This window comes from Ipomoea triloba, chromosome 5 (assembly GCF_003576645.1).
Source record: "Ipomoea triloba cultivar NCNSP0323 chromosome 5, ASM357664v1".
NCBI classification, from domain to species: domain Eukaryota; kingdom Viridiplantae; phylum Streptophyta; class Magnoliopsida; order Solanales; family Convolvulaceae; genus Ipomoea; species Ipomoea triloba.
Window position 1 is genome coordinate 12,993,748 of NC_044920.1, and position 18,797 is coordinate 13,012,544.

Here is an 18,797-nt window from a genome sequence, read left to right on the forward strand (position 1 = left end):
TCTCCCTATCATAAAGCATTCAACCTACATTTGTAGTTCAAGCTCTACAAATTCAACCATGTATTCACCAACGCAATCCAAGTCATGATTTCAATCAAGATAACCCCATCATATCAACAACATTCAACAATGATTTGAAATTATTTCACATTCAATCATCAAGTATATAACCTTAGCTACACAATGTCAAGAATTCAATTCTAAGCACAAAGGTATTGAATAAGAAAAATCATGAAATTAAGTACAACATATACTCATTCATTAAACACCCAAAGCAATTCATGCAAGTAATTTCACCCAATAAACTCACAATTCACAAAGTATATATAGCAAAGAAAGAAAAAACAAAATACACAAATTGATGGAGACAAGTTACATACCTTGAACTTTGAGGAAGAAAAGGGGTAAAATGTCTAAGAAGCTTGAAATTTTGAGAGAAAAATGGAAGAGGGAGAGTGTACGCTCATACTTGAAGGAAGAATTCTTGTGCTTTGTCGAAGAAGAAATGATAGGGGTTTAAGAAGGGTAGAACCTGCAATTTGGCGCCTAAGGGTTTCCTATACGAGGCCTTGTACACGTGTGCAAGCCATCTCTTAAGCCTCGTATGAGAGATGTACACTCATACAAGCTACGTGGTTGGGATAGCTAACTGAAATATGCGAGAGGTACGCTCATACAAGCCTCGTGGGAGCAAAATAGAAAGTTTCATGAGCCCATGTATGCTCGTACAACCTGCATACAAAACCACACTTACCATGAAAAATCCCAACTTCTTTATATGCTCATACATGGTGCGTGCAAAACTTCCAGAAAGTTTCATGAGTGTGCAAGCCTCGTACATGTAAATTTCCAAAACGTTTCACGACGTGGTGTACGCTCATACGTGCCTCATGTAAGAACTTTCAAAAAGTTTCACAATATAGTGCCCGCTCGTACGTGCCTCGTGCAGGATGAAGCAGAAAGTTACATTGTTAGGAATATATGTAATAGAGTTTGATATGTCAAAATGCATTTAAAATTTTAGAAACCCCAATTTTATTTTATTAGTGTTATTATTTTATGTCTAAGTTTGTTTTTTGTATCAAGAAGACTAGATGGAAAATTAAGGAACAATTCGAAAGAGGATTACCGTATGGAGTTGAAGATTTTCAAAGATACGAATCATGAAGCAGTAGAAGTTTGCATGAAGATTTCTTGAAGACTAAGAATCAGTGGAAAAAAAGGAATATATTATGAAGATCAAATAAAGTATTAGTAATTTGTACTGGAGTATTGGTTGAAAGCTTGATATTATTACTTAAAAGGTCAAAGGTTTGAAACTCAATTTACTCTATTTTAAAGACAAGTTTTGAGGGAGTCAAAATTAATTCAAGGGTAGAGAATGTTAAAGAGTAGCAGTTGTAGTTCTTCTCAAAAGGCACAAAGGTTGTGAATTAAATTATCCGTATATATTCAATTAAATTGAAAGAGTAGTCCAATACCGAAAGAGCTACGGTTAGAGCTCAAGCTATTTATAGAAAGAGCCAAGGTTTGGTACTAGTCCAAATCGGAAAGAGCTGAGGCAATAGTAAATATTGAGCATTAAATTCAAAGTAGCGTGAATTTTATTGGATTATCAAGAAGACAAATTTGCATGGATTTGGAGCTCAGATTATTACTACTGGAATATCATTGTCTCACACAACATTAAAATAAGGAAAAAGTCTATAAAGTTTTCCTTAAAGACTGAAAAAGCTACAACACCTGCTGACAAGAATTCAAATTGAGATTGTATTTTTGCAACGAACAATTTCTCAAATACCTATATAGGGATGAGTATATGAAGAAGTCAACCACGAGCAAGAAAACAAGTGACAACAAGCGAACAAGTGCTGCATACGAAAATATTCAAGTGAAAATCTAGAGCGTACAAAATCTTCATCTAAAGCGAGACTTAGCAATTCATTAAAGAATCCATCCAGAAGTCTCAAAGTTGGAAGCAAAGAAAAATCTTGTTTTTCAAACAAGTGGATAGAAGATTGTCACACGGAGTTGTGAAATCCGGGTTGTAGTGTTGAAGGCACTGGTTTGACGTGATTAGTGATCAAAGCACTAGATCACAAAATTCATTGTATCTTGTAACCAACAAGTGGTGGATATAGTGAATTCCTCCTAGAGATAGGAGTAGAGTTGAGTAGAAGGATTACATACACCTTCGAACCATTATAATTTCTTGTGTTCTTTATTGCTTTACATTATTTATTTTTACATGCATGTGCTTCACGTGAATTTCACCATACACAATCTCACACAAGTTCAAATTTCGCTATGCACAAGACACTAACAATTTGTTAAGTGTTTTAATCTTACATTGCTTAGCAAAAATTTGAATTTGGTGTAAAAGTCTATTCACCCCCTCTAGACTTTTACTCTATCCTCTTAGGATCAACATACACGAGTACAACCACGCACGTACATGCCTTGTGCAGGATGAGGCAAAAAGTTACACACCCTCACCCACGCACGTACAAACCTCATGCATAGTCATTCCCTTAGTGCCTTTGCAATTCACTCATTCCAAGCATCTAACTACTTCAATCTTGCAAAAGTGGACCCAAAACACAAAACCAAAATAACGAAGCAAGAAAAATACCTTGGGTTTCCTCCCAAGTAGCGCTACGTTTTATGTCTTTAGTCCGATGCCATCAACACTTCATTCCCAAGCACACTAGCCCACACTTGGGAAAAAACAACTCATGACCATCTAATTCATGTGCCAAGATATGTCCTCAGTCCTTCAAGAGTTATTTGCCTTGTTCTTGCCTTTTGACCCCTTGCCCAGTTGAGTGTGTTGTTATATAAAAAATTTTACTTCTTCATTCTCAATACGAAGATTTAAATTCCCTGTGCCAACATCAATGATAGCCCTTGCACTTGTAAGTGAAAATATGTGCAAAAGTGCAAATAAAATGTATTACAGGTGCAAGTAAAATGTACGTTGAGCTCAATACTAAGTGCACCTAATGTTATAACTAGTTGCACATAACGTTATAAGTGGGTGCACCTAGGTGCATGAATGTTAACAAGGTAAATTAATTGCACTTATAAGTGAAAATATGTGCGAATATAGGTGCACTTGTAAGTGAAACTAGGTGCACTTATAACACAATTACTTGCACCAAAGTTCAAATTATTTACGAAAATGCCATTGCGTCGTATTTTTAAAATTACATCTGATTCGTTGATCTGGACACGTGGACGGCTGCGAAGCGTTCTCATTTCCTTCCTGGGCGACAGTTCGCACCTGAGCGCGCCCCTATATATATATATATATATATATATCGACACACACACACATGACAATTAAATTAGATTTAATTGCAAAAAGGTATGAATTGTTGTAAATTGTTTCCTTTTAGTTCATATAACGTTCCCCAGTGAAACGGATTATAGTATGACCAATGACTATAAAGTGTTAAGCTATCTTAGCTCAGTGGTAGAGCGCGTGACTTTTAACCACGTGGTCGTGGGTTCGATCCCCATAGATGGCGACTACTATATCATGCAATCAAAATTAAAATTGCAGTTAGGAAGATTTATATTATTTTTTAATATAAAAATTAATTTTTATTTTCGATCATAACTATCTACAACTACACTTCTCTTTATAATTATTTTTAAAATTATATTTTGGTTATATTATTTATTTATTTTAATATTCATATTGGGTATTAGTTTAGTTGCGCAATACACGTATTATAGCCGATAAAATACTATATTTATATTTAAGGACTACTATTAAGCACTTTTTGTTTAAGTGGCCAATGAGATTTTGATAATAGAACACAATGTCCAATCGATAACAAATTAACTACGCATGATCACAAGTATACAAATTTAACATCAAGTTTTAGTTCTTATCGTTTCGATTTTATATTTAAATCAACAAGTTTTAGTTGATAAATTTTGCGTTCTTTATAGTAACAGAGAAATCAAAAAAAAGTTGTGAAAAGATAACAATGGCGATTAGGAAACATAGATTTGCAAAGGATGCCATAGAGGATGGTTAAAAAAAATGGTTATGAAGATTATTATAAATATAAAAAAAAGCTCTTATTAATATTTAAAAGTGATCGGAGCTCACATTTATTTTGGTCTAACTGATCAATAGTAATCTATCGTTAAGATTTCTCCATATTTTTCACATGAACAACACTTTGCATAGGAGTCATATATATATAATCGCGTTCAGGTGAGAATCACCCGCCTAGGACAGAATTGAGAACGCTTCGCAGTGCGCCACATGTCTAAATGTAGTTGCACCTTACGTTACAACTAGGTGCACTTAGGTGCATGAATGTTAACAAGGTAAATTACTTGCACTTGTAAGTGAAAATAGGTGCACAAGTACAAGTAAAATGTATTACAGGTGCAAATAAATTGTACACTGAGCATCAATACAAGGTGCTCCTAATGTTATAACTAGGTGCACCTACTGTTATAATTAGGTGCACCACCTAGGTGCATAAATGTTAACAAGGTAAATTACTTGCACTTGTAAGTGAAAATATGTGCAAAAGTGCAAGTAAAAATGTATGCTGAGCTCAATACTAAGTGCACCTAATGTTATAACTAGTTGCACAGAACGTTATAAATGGGTGCACCTAGGTGCATGAATGTTAACAAGGTAAATTGATTGCACTTATAAGTGAAAATAGGTGCGAAAATAGGTGCACTTATAACACAATTACTTGCTCCAAAATTTGAGTTACTTACGAAAATGCCATCGCGTCGTATTTTTAAAATTACATCTGATTCGTTGATCTGGACACGTGAACGGCTGCGAAGCTTTCTCATTTCCTTGCTGGGCAACAGTCCGCATATATATATATATATATATATATATATATATATATATATATATATATATATATATATATATATATATATATATATATATATATATATATATATATATATATAGGACACACACACACGACAATTAAATTAGATTAATTGTAAAAAGGTATGAATTGTTGTAAATTGTTTCCTTTTAGTTCATATAACGTTCCCCAGAGAAACGGATTATATGACCAATGACTATAAAGCATTAAGCCATCTTAGCTCAGTGGTAGAGCGCGTGGCTTTTAACCACGTGGTCGTGGGTTTGATCCCCACAGATGGCGACTATGATATCAGGCAACCACTATTTGTAAGAATAAAACTACATTTACATAATTACGTACTCATTGGACATTGAAATTGCATTAGGAAGATTTTAAAATTTTTCATATAAAAATTAATTTTTAAAAAGATATGAACTGTTGTAAATTGTTTCTTTTTAGTTCATATAACGTTCCCAGAGAAACGGATTATAGTATGACCAATGACTATAAAGTGTTAAGCCATCTTAGCTCAGTGGAAGAGCACGTGGCTTTTAACCACGTGGTCGTGGGTTCGATCCCCATAGATGGCGATTATGATATCATGCAATCACTATTTGTAAGAATAAAACTACATTTAAATAATTATGAACCACGATCCCCACAGATGGTGACTACGATATCAGACAATCACTATTTATTAAATTACGTACTCATTGGACATGCATTAGGAAGATTTTAGATGGCGACTATGATATCATGCAATCACTATTTGTAAGAATAGAACTACATTTAAATAATTACGTACTCATTGGACATTGAAATTGCATTAGGAAGATTTTAAAATTTTTAATATAAAAATTAATTTTTAAAAAGATATGAACTGTTGTAAATTGTTGTAACCCCTCGTCTTTTCCGATAAGTTTATGGTTCGAAAAATATTTTTTTAGGCTATGACGTTTATGAGATGATCTCTCGGTACTTCAGAAGGATTTTTATAAGTGAGACTAGTTATTAATAAGCTGCGATCTACGTACCGGTCACGAATCGTAAAATTTTTAAGGATTTATATACAGTTCAAATTTTCCTAGAAAGTGGATTATTAAGTACGATACGATTAAGCCTGAACTTCCTANTATATATATATATATATATATATATATATATATATATATATATATATATATATATATATATATATATATATATATATATATATATATATATATATATATATATATATATATATGGACACACACACGACAATTAAATTAGATTTAATTGTAAAAAGGTATGAATTGTTGTAAATTGTTTCCTTTTAGTTCATATAACGTTCCCCAGAGAAACGGATTATATGACCAATGACTATAAAGCATTAAGCCATCTTAGCTCAGTGGTAGAGCGCGTGGCTTTTAACCACGTGGTCGTGGGTTTGATCCCCACAGATGGCGACTATGATATCAGGCAACCACTATTTGTAAGAATAAAACTACATTTACATAATTACGTACTCATTGGACATTGAAATTGCATTAGGAAGATTTTAAAATTTTTCATATAAAAATTAATTTTTAAAAAGATATGAACTGTTGTAAATTGTTTCTTTTTAGTTCATATAACGTTCCCAGAGAAACGGATTATAGTATGACCAATGACTATAAAGTGTTAAGCCATCTTAGCTCAGTGGAAGAGCACGTGGCTTTTAACCACGTGGTCGTGGGTTCGATCCCCATAGATGGCGATTATGATATCATGCAATCACTATTTGTAAGAATAAAACTACATTTAAATAATTATGAACCACGATCCCCACAGATGGTGACTACGATATCAGACAATCACTATTTATTAAATTACGTACTCATTGGACATGCATTAGGAAGATTTTAGATGGCGACTATGATATCATGCAATCACTATTTGTAAGAATAGAACTACATTTAAATAATTACGTACTCATTGGACATTGAAATTGCATTAGGAAGATTTTAAAATTTTTAATATAAAAATTAATTTTTAAAAAGATATGAACTGTTGTAAATTGTTGTAACCCCTCGTCTTTTCCGATAAGTTTATGGTTCGAAAAATATTTTTTTAGGCTATGACGTTTATGAGATGATCTCTCGGTACTTCAGAAGGATTTTTATAAGTGAGACTAGTTATTAATAAGCTGCGATCTACGTACCGGTCACGAATCGTAAAATTTTTAAGGATTTATATACAGTTCAAATTTTCCTAGAAAGTGGATTATTAAGTACGATACGATTAAGCCTGAACTTCCTACTTAGTTAAAGAGAAATTTGAACGGACTGTAAGAGTGAAATTGTTACGGACCTTCGTACCTGTATTTCGCGAGATACCGGAAAATTCCCAATTTTAGTGGTTATTGACGGGATTATTTTTAGAATAATTTTGGTATTAAAATTTTCCCAAATTAAGTTATATTCCTCCGAACTTTTATCTGATTTACTCCCTAACTGGCAAAGGAGCCTTATTCTACAAGGCACACCATGGGGTTGTGACAAGTGGCACCATTATTTACCACATGGTAATAAATAAATAATTAAATGGGAAGAGTATGGGATAAGCTAGCTAAGAAAATTGATCTCCAAGTCTTGCATTTCCTTCATCTTGGCCGAAAATATTAAGGGAAAGGAGAGAGAAAATAGATCTCATCTTCATCTTCATTCTTTGTTCAAGAACTCCATAGCCAAGTTCTTCACCAAGTTCTTCCATCCTAGGTAAGACTTTGGATTTTATTCGGTTAAAAGACTAGAATCCATTCACAGAACTTTTTGTAAGCTAAGAATTCTTGGAAATATTGTTGTTATGGTGATTTTGTTTAGGATCTTCGGTGAAAGGTTTGAGGGAGAAGATCGCCATCTTTCTACGGTTTAAAAATCTATGTGGGAGGTAAGGAATCCCTTAAGTTGGTTTAGTCACTTGAAGGTGATCAAATGCTAGTACATTATGTGACTAGGAATTTTATGTGACAATTATGTGTTGAGTTTATGGATCTACAAGTTGGCTCAAAAGACTACACTTTGATTTGTGGTAATTTTTGTATGCATGCTCATAGTTGATTTATGCATGTATATGTTGTGTTTATGCCCATATAGACTTATACTTGTGAAAATAGTGGAAAATCGAGGCGTTACAACCCAGCTTTTGCTGCCCGAAGTTGGCAGATCCGGATGGACGCGGCCCTGGACGCGCGTCCACCAACGTCCGAAGTTTCGGCGTCACGGCCGAAGGGCCGGACGCGACCACGGACGTGCGTCCCCTGCGCGTCCGTGGGCGCCCAGATTTCGGCGTCATTTGCCGAACGTGTGGACGCAGCCCGGACGCACGCGAAACCTTTGGGTAAAGCTTACAGCTTCCTAAATATCACTTTTTCGAAACTTTTGTTTACTTTTGAGTGACAATGGATTTCCTTACTTAGCCGTCGCGCTAACTACACTTCGATGTGTTTACAGATGTTGTCTAGTGTGGGCTCCTGAAGCCCGATGAGCTTTGAATAGGATGGAAGTCGAGGTTGAGGACTACTCTATCCTAGAATAGACACCCTGGAAGAATTATTTCCATATGTATTAAGTTGGAATATTGATGTGGTTATTTGATGTTGTAAGTTTAGCCTTAGCGTTTGGGTATAGGAGAGATACCTAAGCGTGGCGGTAACACCCAGTTTTCTGCTGGTTAGATGCTTCCGCAATGTATTATTAGGAATTTTGCAAGAAATCCGAGATGTGAAAATTGGGGTGTTACAATTGTTTCCTTTTAGTTCATATAACGTTCCCCAGAGAAATGGATTATAGTATGACCAATGACTATAAAGTGTTAAGCTATCTTAGCTCAGTGGTAGAGCGCGTGGCTTTTAACCACGTGGCCGTGGGTTCGATGCCCACAGATGGCGACTATGATATCATGCAATCACTATTTGTAAGAATAAAACTACATTTAAATAATTATGAACCACGTGGTCGTGGGTTCGATCCCCACAGATGGTGACTACGATATCATGCAATCACTATTTGTAAGAATAAAACTACATTTAAATAATTATGAACCACGTGGTCGTGGGTTCGATCCCCACAGATGGTGACTACGAAATCATGCAATCACTATTTGTAAGAATAAAACTACATTTAAATAATTATGAACCACGGGGGCGTGGGTTCGATCCCCACAGATGGTGACTACGAAATCATGCAATCACTATTTGTAAGAATAAAACTACATTTAAATAATTATGAACCACGGGGGCGTGGGTTCGATCCCCACAGATGGTGACTACGAAATCATGCAATCACTATTTGTAAGAATAAAACTACATTTAAATAATTATGAACCACGGGGGCGTGGGTTCGATCCCCACAGATGGTGACTACGAAATCATGCAATCACTATTTGTAAGAATAAAACTACATTTAAATAATTATGAACCACGGGGGCGTGGGTTCGATCCCCACAGATGGTGACTACGAAATCATGCAATCACTATTTGTAAGAATAAAACTACATTTAAATAATTATGAACCACGGGGGCGTGGGTTCGATCCCCACAGATGGTGACTACGATATCATGCAATCACTATTTGTAAGAATAAAACTACATTTAAATAATTATGAACCACGTGGTCGTGGGTTCGATCCCCACAGATGGTGACTACGATATCAGACAATCACTATTTGTTAAATTACGTACTCATTGGACATGCATTAGGAAGATTTTAAATTTTAGATGGCGACTATGATATCATGCAATCACTATTTGTAAGAATAGAACTACATTTAAATAATTACGTACTCATTGGACATTGAAATTGCATTAGGAAGATTTTAAAATTTTTAATATAAAAATTAATTTTTAAAAAGATATGAACTGTTGTAAATTGTTTCCTTTTAGTTCATATAACGTTCCCCAGAGAAATGGAGTATAGTATGACCAATGACTATAAAGTGTTAAGCTATCTTAGCTTAGTGGTAGAGCGCGTGGCTTTTAACCACGTGGCCGTGGGTTCGATCCCCACAGATGGCGACTATGATATCATGCAATCACTATTTGTAAGAATAAAACTACATTTAAATAATTATGAACCACGTGGTCGTGGGTTCGATCCCCACAGATGGCGACTATGATATCATGCAATCACTATTTGTAAGAATCGCACTACATTTAAATAATTACGTACTCATTGGACATTGAAATTGCATTAGGAAGATTTTAAAATTTTTAATATAAAAATTAATTTTTAAAAAGATATGAACTGTTGTAAATTGTTTCCTTTTAGTTCATATAACGTTCCCTAGAGAAATGGATTATAGTATGACCAATGACTATAAAGTGTTAAGCTATCTTAGCTTAGTGGTAGAGCGCGTGGCTTTTAACCACGTGGTCGTGGGTTCGATCCCCACAGATGACGACTATGATATCATGCAATCACTATTTGTAAGAATAAAACTACATTTAAATAATTATGAAGACCATGTGGTCTTGGGTTTCGATCCCCACAGATGGCGACTATGATGTCATGCAATCACTATTTGTAAGAATAGAACTTCATTTAAATAATTACGTACTCATTGAAATTGCATTAGGAAGATTTTAAAATTTTTAATATAAAAATTAATTTTTAAAAAGATATGAACTGTTGTAAATTGTTTCCTTTTAGTTCATATAACGTTCCCTAGAGAAATGGATTATAGTATGACCAATGACTATAAAGTGTTAAGCTATCTTAGCTCAGTGGTAGAGCGCGTGGCTTTTAACCACGTGGCCGTGGGTTCGATCCCCACAGATGGCGACTATGATATCATGCAATCACTATTTGTAAGAATAGAACTACATTTAAATAATTACGTACTCATTGGACATTGAAATTGCATTAGGAAGATTTTAAAATTTTTAATATAAATATAAATTTTTAAAAAGATATGAACTGTTGTAAATTGTTTCCTTTTAGTTCATATAACGTTCCCCAGAAAAACGGATTATAATATGACCAATGACTATAAAGTTTTAAGCCATCTTAGCTCAGTGGTAGAGCGCGTGGCTTTTAACCACGTAGTCGGGTTCGATCCCCACAAATGGGGACTATGATATCATACAATCACTATTTGGGACATTGAAATTGCATTAGGAAGATTTTAAATTAATTTTTATCTTCGATCATAATTATCTACAACTACACTTCTCTTTATAATTATTTTTAAAATTATATTTTAGTTATATTATTTATTTATTTTAATTTTCATATTGGGTATTAGTTTAGTTGCGCAATACACGTATTATAGCCCATAAAATACTATATTTATATTTAAGGACTACTATTAAGCACTTTTTGTTTAAGTGGCCAATGAGATTTTGATAATAGAACACAATGTCCAATCGATAACAAATTAACTACGCATGATCAAAAGTATACAAATTTAACATCAAGTTTTAGTTCTGATCCTTTCGATTTTATATTTAAATCAACAAGTTTTAGTTCACAAATTCAAGAAAGGTTTTCGAAAGACTAACGACACATCTGAGTCTTGATCTTCTACGTCCAACACCACGAAATCCACCGAGATGACAAACTGTTGTGGGCTCGGGAATCTGGGAACGCGTCACTGGGCGATGAGTCGAAACCGAGGGTCTTGTCTTCCCTATGATTGTAGTTGTAAGGCAGAAAACAAAGAACAAGAAAGCTAAGGTGAAGAGTTTAAGAGATCTTCCTCTCTCCAATGTCATTAAACACTTAGAAATTCAAATTACAACTTGATGCTTATTCAGAATTTTCCTAGCCAATAAATACCTAAGGCCTAACGTAAACTTAACGTTCATTTCCTTGAAACTAGGAGATTGAAAATAATAAAATTAACAGAAAGAAAATTATTAGGAAAAAGACTTTATAAATAGCTTAGCTGCTTGGTCTTCCTCTACGTCTGTGATACGCCTTTCCCTACGAATAGTTAGGCCCAAACGATTAGCCGTGGTAGAGTCTACGAAATTGTGTGTACTCCCTGAGTCAATTAATGCAGTGATAGGGCTATTATTTAAACGCAAATTCACTCGCATAGTATTGTCGTTTCCCGTCCCAGTAATCGCGTGCAGCGAGATTTCTGGGTGTTCCTCCTCAGGTTCGGCGGTAGCGAAGGATTGCTCCGGAATCGAACATGCACTGTCGTCGATCACCAACATGAACAAGTGCCGACAGTTGTGCGCCGGGGACCAAGCTTCATCGCAATGGAAGCAGAGACCTTGGGCGCGGCGTCGCTAATATTAAGTCCGGGAGAGGCGCCGTTCAGGCGGAGGCCCGGAGGACGATCCACCGGAGAATCGCGACTGCGAAACCGCCGGTCTGGGCGTCGCGACAGAGCGGCTACCGGCAAACTGGAAATCGACGCCGCCGGCGTAGGCGACTGCCGTAGTCGCGAACCGGGAGCGGATTGCGTAGGCCCTTGTCGCGAACCACCTGCGAAGGGAAAAAACGAAAAAGGAGGGTTAGGGGAAACCGCTGGCGAAAAGCAGAACTGTTTGCGTGCTAAGGAACGTGCGAGGTTCATCGCAACATCCATATTGAGCGGATGCATGTTCTCTACGTCAATACGCAGCCATTCATCAAGGCCTGCGGTGAAGAGGTCCACTTTCTGGTCCGGCCGAACAGATGTGGTGCACGTCAGGGTTTCCTAAAACTCTGTGGAGTATTCCTCCACCGAACGGCCATCCTGGCGAATTCGGGTGAGGTTGCCGAGGGAATTGCCGCGGAGTCCAGGGCCAAAACGGAGGTAGCAACGTTGCTTGAACTGGGGCCAAGACATGGCTGGTTCCTCCATCTCCAACTGGAAGTGCCACAGTTGTGCCACGCCGGTGAGGTGGAACGCCGCAAGGCTCACGAAATCGGCTTTAGGGGTGCCCTGCGTTCGGAAAAACTGTTCGCAACGATGCAGCCAGCCGGTGGGATCCTTAATGCCATCGTAACGGGGAAATTCCAGCTGCGTGAATTTCGGAACAGTCCCCGAGGCAACCGGTGCCGCCGCCGTCGCAGGTGCCGCTGCCGGGGCAGAGCCTGCCGCTGCCAGGGCAGAGCCGTGGCTGGGGCTGCCGGAGTTGTCGCCCGCTGGTCCTTTCCCAGCCAGTAGCTGCCGGAGCAGCTGCCGGATTTCGCCCTGTTCAGCTTGAATGGCTTCGACCGCTGCTTGGAGGGCCTGGACAGATTCTGCTGAGGCGTGATCGCTCATGACGTCAGGCTTTGATACCAAATTTGTTGTGGGCTCGGGAATCTGGGAACGCGTCACTGGGCGATGAGTCGAAACCGAGGGTCTTGTCTTCCCTATGATTGCAGATGTAAGGCAGAAAACAAAGAACAAGAAAGCTAAGGTGAAGAGTTTAAGAGATCTTCCTCTCTCCAATGTCATTAAACAGTTAGAAATTCAAATTACAACTTGATGCTTATTCAGAATTTTCCTAGCCAATAAATACCTAAGGCCTAACGTAAACTTAACGTTCATTTCCTTGAAACTAGGAGATTGAAAATAACAAAATTAACAGAAAGAAAATTATTAGGAAAAAGACTTTATAAATAGCTTAGCTGCTTGGTTTTCCTCTACGTCTGTGATACGCCTGTCCCACGAATGCATCACAAACCCTTTAACTTGGACGAATACATTATCCACAGTACCCTTGGTGTATTTTATGGATCCATCAACAAACTATATGCTCATCCTTGTAGTAGTCAAAGGAGGCAAAAAGAGTTTATCCGCTACATACGGGGACATAACATTGATTGATGTACCTAAGTCCGCCAATGCATTTTGAAAGTCTAAATCCCCCACTTGGCAAGGTATGAAAAATGAACCGGGTTCTCCAATCTTGGGTGGACAACTCTTGTGTAAAACCATGAAACATTCTTCATATAGCACCACTCTAGAAACATCTTCCAACTTCTTGTGTTTCAAATGCCCCTTCAAGTAGAGTGAGAACTTGGGCATTTCACCTAGAGCATGAAGAAGATGCATGCCAATATGTAATTTTCTTAAAAGCTTATTGAACTTACATTTTTGCTCCAAGTTATCCTCTTTAACAAGCCTTCGGGGAAAAGGAATTGGGGACCGGTAGTGTGAAACTACTGGCTTTCCCTTGGATTAATTCCCCTTGCTAGGTTGATCATTGGGGATTGCGACCTTCACTTTTGGCTCCTTCTTCTTGGAAACTCTCTCATCAACCTTGGGCTCACAACTTGCACTCTTTTGCTTATCTTGGACATTTGAGAGCTTTTTCCCACTTCATAGAGATATGACATTTAATCCCTCCTAGAGATTGTTTTCAATGGTGCTAGTCAAAACACCCCCACGGTCTATCCGATATGGTCTTGATCACTTGGGCAAGTTGGATCTCTACATTCCGAATTACCAATTGGCTCTCTTGCCTTAGTGTGGAAATATCTTACCAGAGCTCTTTTCTCCACTCTTTCCTCAAGAGTGCTACATTTTGTTTCACCTTATTCATTATCGTCATCACCTTTCTTCAAAGTCATTTCGACTATCATTCCTTGAAGGGTAGTTACCACCTTGTGAGGCTTGAGGTGGCTTATAGGGACCATTGTTAGCACTTCTTTGCGGTGGGCTGTAGGTAGATTGACCTCCTTCCCTATAAGATCTATAGGTGGGTTTGCCACTTTAATTAGCACTTGGCCTCACACCTTGGTTCTATCCTCCTTGGTTTTGATTGGTCCATTCGCTCCTTTCCTTCCAACATTGGTTTCTCCCATAGTTGTTGTAGCCTTGATCTTGGTCACATTGTTGATTGCCAATAACGTAAACATGTTCATAACTCTCACTTGAAGTAGATTTACACTCCACGGTGCCATGTGATCTTCTACAAATATCACAATAATGAGTAAGGGCCATGCAATGTTGAGATGTTTTCCCATCTTCTCTACCATGACTTGCAATCTCTTGATCTCAAGGCCCATAGCCTCAACCTTAGCATCATTCATCACCTTGTTAGATACTTCATACATCCTGGCCTTGTGGTTTATTTTGTTATAGCAAAAGGAAGTGTTAGTCGAGATCGTCTCAATTTGCTCTTTAGCCTCATTTGGTGGTGATGACACAAAAACACCTTTTGACAAAGAATCAAGCAACATCTTACTCTCATCGCTTAGCCCTCCATAGATTAAGCTAATGATTTCCCAAGGATGTAACAAGATAGGTGAACATTATCTCTTTTGGCTCTTGAACCTTCTCCAAGTTTCACCAAGTGATTCCATTAACTCTTGCTTGAAGTCTTGAACTTGCTTGCGAATCTTGAGGGTCTTGGTCTATGGAAAGAATTCGTTCATGAACCCTTTGTGAAGTTGGTTCCAGGATCGGAAATGATTGTTGTTATGAGAGTCCAACCATCTAGTTGCCTCATTGATGACTGAAAATGGAAATAGCTTGAGCCACACAACTTCATAGGATACTCCATTTTGGCAAGTGCATACCACATGATCAGAAGAATCTTTTGATATGTACATGGGGATCCTCCGATGGAGAGCCACTAAATGGTGAATTTCGGATAAATGTAATGACCGCCGTATGGATTTCAAAGTTGTTGGCATCAATGGAAGGAATGAAGATGGAGTTGTGCATGGAAAATTCTGGAGTGATATACTCCGCAATGGTTCTCCTCTAGTATTCTCCACCTTGAGCATCATAATATTCATCCCTTCTTTGTTGAGGTGGTTGTCTAGGTGGTCCTTTGAAATGACCTTTCTCCTTAAAGGGAACATGTCTTGGAGCTAGAGATGGGAGGTTCCTCAAAAACATCTTCATAGCCTCATTGTGGATTCATTGGTGGTGGAGGTCTAGAGTTGGCTCTTCTTTGCCATTCATCATGGACGTTATCACTTGTGGATGCCATCTCTTCTTAGTTTTCTTGATGGATTGATTATCTTCTTCTCCTTGTATGGGCATTGATTTCTAGGTCAAGTGGTGTCAAGCCTTGAGCACCCTTTGATCTAGTGTGCATTCAGTCTTACAAAAGCTTTCATAAACAAAAAGTGTTGTGCAACTAAAAGTAGTTGCCTCTCAAGAAATCAATAAGCACAACCTCAATAGCACAAACTAAATGCAAAGTAAAGTAAATGACTAACTACACCAATGCAAACTTTAACCAAATGCTAAGCAAAGGAAGAAGTAATGCAATCAAAGTAAAAACAACACAAATTAAGCAAAGAGTGAAGGAAAGAACTCAAGAAGTGACCTAACCTCCAAGATACTTGAACAAGTTCATATCAAACAAGGCAATCACATCATCCATCATCGTTTGACATCCTTGGCAACAGTGAAATTTTGACAAGCTTGTAGTATGCGGTGGATGGAAATAAGGGTGAGAAAGGTGAAGCTTCCTTGAGGTGTCAATCTCAAAGGATGGCACGTGGGAGTGAACAATGTGTGGTTGAGTACAAGAGTACAAACACCTACAAGAAGCTAGGTCCAAAGCTTGTGTAAGAGTAATCGTGAATTCACAAGTAAACTAAAGTAATTCTCGAGAGCAATTGAATAATAAGGTAATCAAGAAATTGGAAGGGGACTTGGATTAAGTTTTCTTTGCTTAGGTGCCATGTAGAGTCCTAGGTAAGAAGTATGATATGTGTTAATTGGGATTCAAGGAAGATGTTACTAATGCCAATGTCGATACCGGTCTCCTTGGCTTATCAAGTAGTAAATTCTTACCCGAGCAACCACTCTATTTTCTTGAGACATTTCATCGAACATCTTAAGTATACATCTTCTTCCGAGCTCCGCCTATCGACGAAAGGTGGGAATTGCAAGTGGAGTAGGCTATAGCATAGTCCCAATCTCTTGACAACTATACCACCCCTAGATATCCCCCATGGTTGGGGCCTACCAAAGTGGGAGACCATACAAAAATCCTCTTCTAACATGAATCCATAACAATTAATACATATCTACTTCCTAATTGCAATATTAATCATACATGCACCATCATAAGTAAGCCTTAATCCAATTCCCTAAGAAGTTCTAGCAGTCATAAGTAAGCCTTAATCAATAATCACAATTGAGCAATGAGATATGAAATAATGGAGTAAAGAGAAATGAAATTTCTAGAATTTACTTAGCTCAATTACAATTTTGATTCACAATCAAAGCTCTAATCAAACAAGAAGAAATCTCCAAGAATCCAAGGCAATGTGGCGAGTTGATCTTGAACCCTAGAGAGCTTTCTCTCTCTACAATTGGAGTACGATAAAGCGCAATAGCTAGGAATGAAGCTCAAGTGCCAAAAGACCTTTTCTAACTCCTTTAAACATCAATATATACTTAAGTCTTCAGCGCCTGTACAACTTATGTACGCGCATATGTGTGTTCATGCAACTTTCTGAAATTTATCCACACAACTTGTACGCACATACCTCTCTCATGCACCAATCGGCTGATGCACCCATGCCCTTTGTACGACTGTGCAAAACTAGTACACGGGGGTAACTTTGGACTTTCTTCCATTTGAGCTCCAAATCTAGTCCAATTGCTTCCAATTCAGGCCCACAGTCCAATAATCAATCAAATGCACTCACCATTAGTCCATGTGCTGGAGCACAAAAGACAACAATAAGGCAAAAATCAACTCCAACATGACCCAAAGAATAAGGTATCTTTGGCACTTATCGTTTTCACTAGTATATCACTCTTGTACAAAGTGAAGAGCGCTTGTGCTTTAATCACAAAGCACAAAAGACATCAATAAGGCAAAAATCAACTCCAACATGACCCAAAGAATAAGGTATCTTTGGCACTTATCGTTTTCACTCTTGTACAAAGTGAAGAGCACTTGTGCTTTAATCACAAAGCTAGCGTCTTCACAAGCCAAAAGCCAAACTTACTACTCCTCTTTCTACTTGATGTTGAAATATTCTCTCCGATTCCTGCTATTAACATTTCCTTATGTTTTTATATATTATGCTTCTAAATAGGTTATTTGTTTAATGTGAAAGTTGAACCCTTAACTTCATGCTTAACACTTTGCATTTCTTCCATTCAAGCTATTTCGACCCTTTAAAATTATTTTAGTTTAACGAAATATTATATGGTTTTTTAAGAGTCGTGTACTAAAGAAATTATTATTTTTGGGAAGGATTTATACTTTGCATATTTCTTAGTTTGATAAACTTAGTGTCTATAGTTGAAAATATTATGTACTTTGAGAAAACATATGACTTGAAAACCTAAGACTTACCAAGAAAACTCTATTTCGAACATTATACATATCTTGAGAAGTAATATACTTGAATTCGAGAAAATACTTATGTATTTACATGTATTGAAATTTGAGACTTATACTAATACTTTTCTAAAACTACTTGGATAGTAAACCTTGTATACGTATTTGGAAACATTATGTATTTTTAGAAAGTATTTGACTTTAAGAACTTTTGTTTAATAGATTATGTATTATTATACTATTTTGAGAGAGGGGTTTATATTTTGAAAAACTTATGTATTGAGAGATATTATTATAAATTATGGTAAGTTTGGTAGAACTCTATTTTAAGAAAGTACGGGCTTGAGACCCTATTTGATTAACACTATACATACATACATACATACATATATATATATATATGTGTGTGTGTGTGTGTGTGTGTGTGTGTGTGTGTGTGTGTGTGTGCGTGTGTATATATATATGTATGTATGTATATGTGATGCATCTAATTCTTGACCTCTTTTTAGTCCTCATTTTAACCAATTTTGTGAACAAAGTGCTTTATCTTGAGTAGAATCTATGACTTGTTTGTGTGATTTGAGGTTTTTAGATAAAATGGGTCACAACGAGTCATTGGGAGGCTTTTAGGAGCGTAATGGAACAAGTTTGGAAGCCTAGATTTCACTCAAGGAGGACCGGAGCAGCGAAAAGGAGAGAAAGCTGGATAATGCCTACACACG

General features: G+C 37.1%; 9 non-coding genes across 9 annotated transcripts; all 9 read left to right on the forward strand.

The window, feature by feature from the left end:
• Nucleotides 1-3,458: 3,458 nt before the first annotated feature.
• TRNAK-UUU lies at nucleotides 3,459-3,530 on the forward strand. Its single transcript has one exon. It is a non-coding gene; the product is annotated as a tRNA-Lys (tRNA).
• Nucleotides 3,531-5,093: 1,563 nt separating this feature from the next.
• On the forward strand, nucleotides 5,094-5,165 carry TRNAK-UUU. Its single transcript has one exon. It is a non-coding gene; the product is annotated as a tRNA-Lys (tRNA).
• A 218-nt stretch (nucleotides 5,166-5,383) lies between these two features.
• On the forward strand, nucleotides 5,384-5,455 carry TRNAK-UUU. The gene has a single exon. It is a non-coding gene; the product is annotated as a tRNA-Lys (tRNA).
• Nucleotides 5,456-6,241: 786 nt separating this feature from the next.
• Nucleotides 6,242-6,313, forward strand: TRNAK-UUU. The gene has a single exon. It is a non-coding gene; the product is annotated as a tRNA-Lys (tRNA).
• A 218-nt stretch (nucleotides 6,314-6,531) lies between these two features.
• TRNAK-UUU lies at nucleotides 6,532-6,603 on the forward strand. Its single transcript has one exon. It is a non-coding gene; the product is annotated as a tRNA-Lys (tRNA).
• Nucleotides 6,604-8,703: 2,100 nt separating this feature from the next.
• TRNAK-UUU lies at nucleotides 8,704-8,775 on the forward strand. The gene has a single exon. It is a non-coding gene; the product is annotated as a tRNA-Lys (tRNA).
• Nucleotides 8,776-9,828: 1,053 nt separating this feature from the next.
• On the forward strand, nucleotides 9,829-9,900 carry TRNAK-UUU. The gene has a single exon. It is a non-coding gene; the product is annotated as a tRNA-Lys (tRNA).
• A 313-nt stretch (nucleotides 9,901-10,213) lies between these two features.
• Nucleotides 10,214-10,285, forward strand: TRNAK-UUU. The gene has a single exon. It is a non-coding gene; the product is annotated as a tRNA-Lys (tRNA).
• A 309-nt stretch (nucleotides 10,286-10,594) lies between these two features.
• Nucleotides 10,595-10,666, forward strand: TRNAK-UUU. Its single transcript has one exon. It is a non-coding gene; the product is annotated as a tRNA-Lys (tRNA).
• The last annotated feature ends 8,131 nt before the right edge of the window (nucleotides 10,667-18,797 follow it).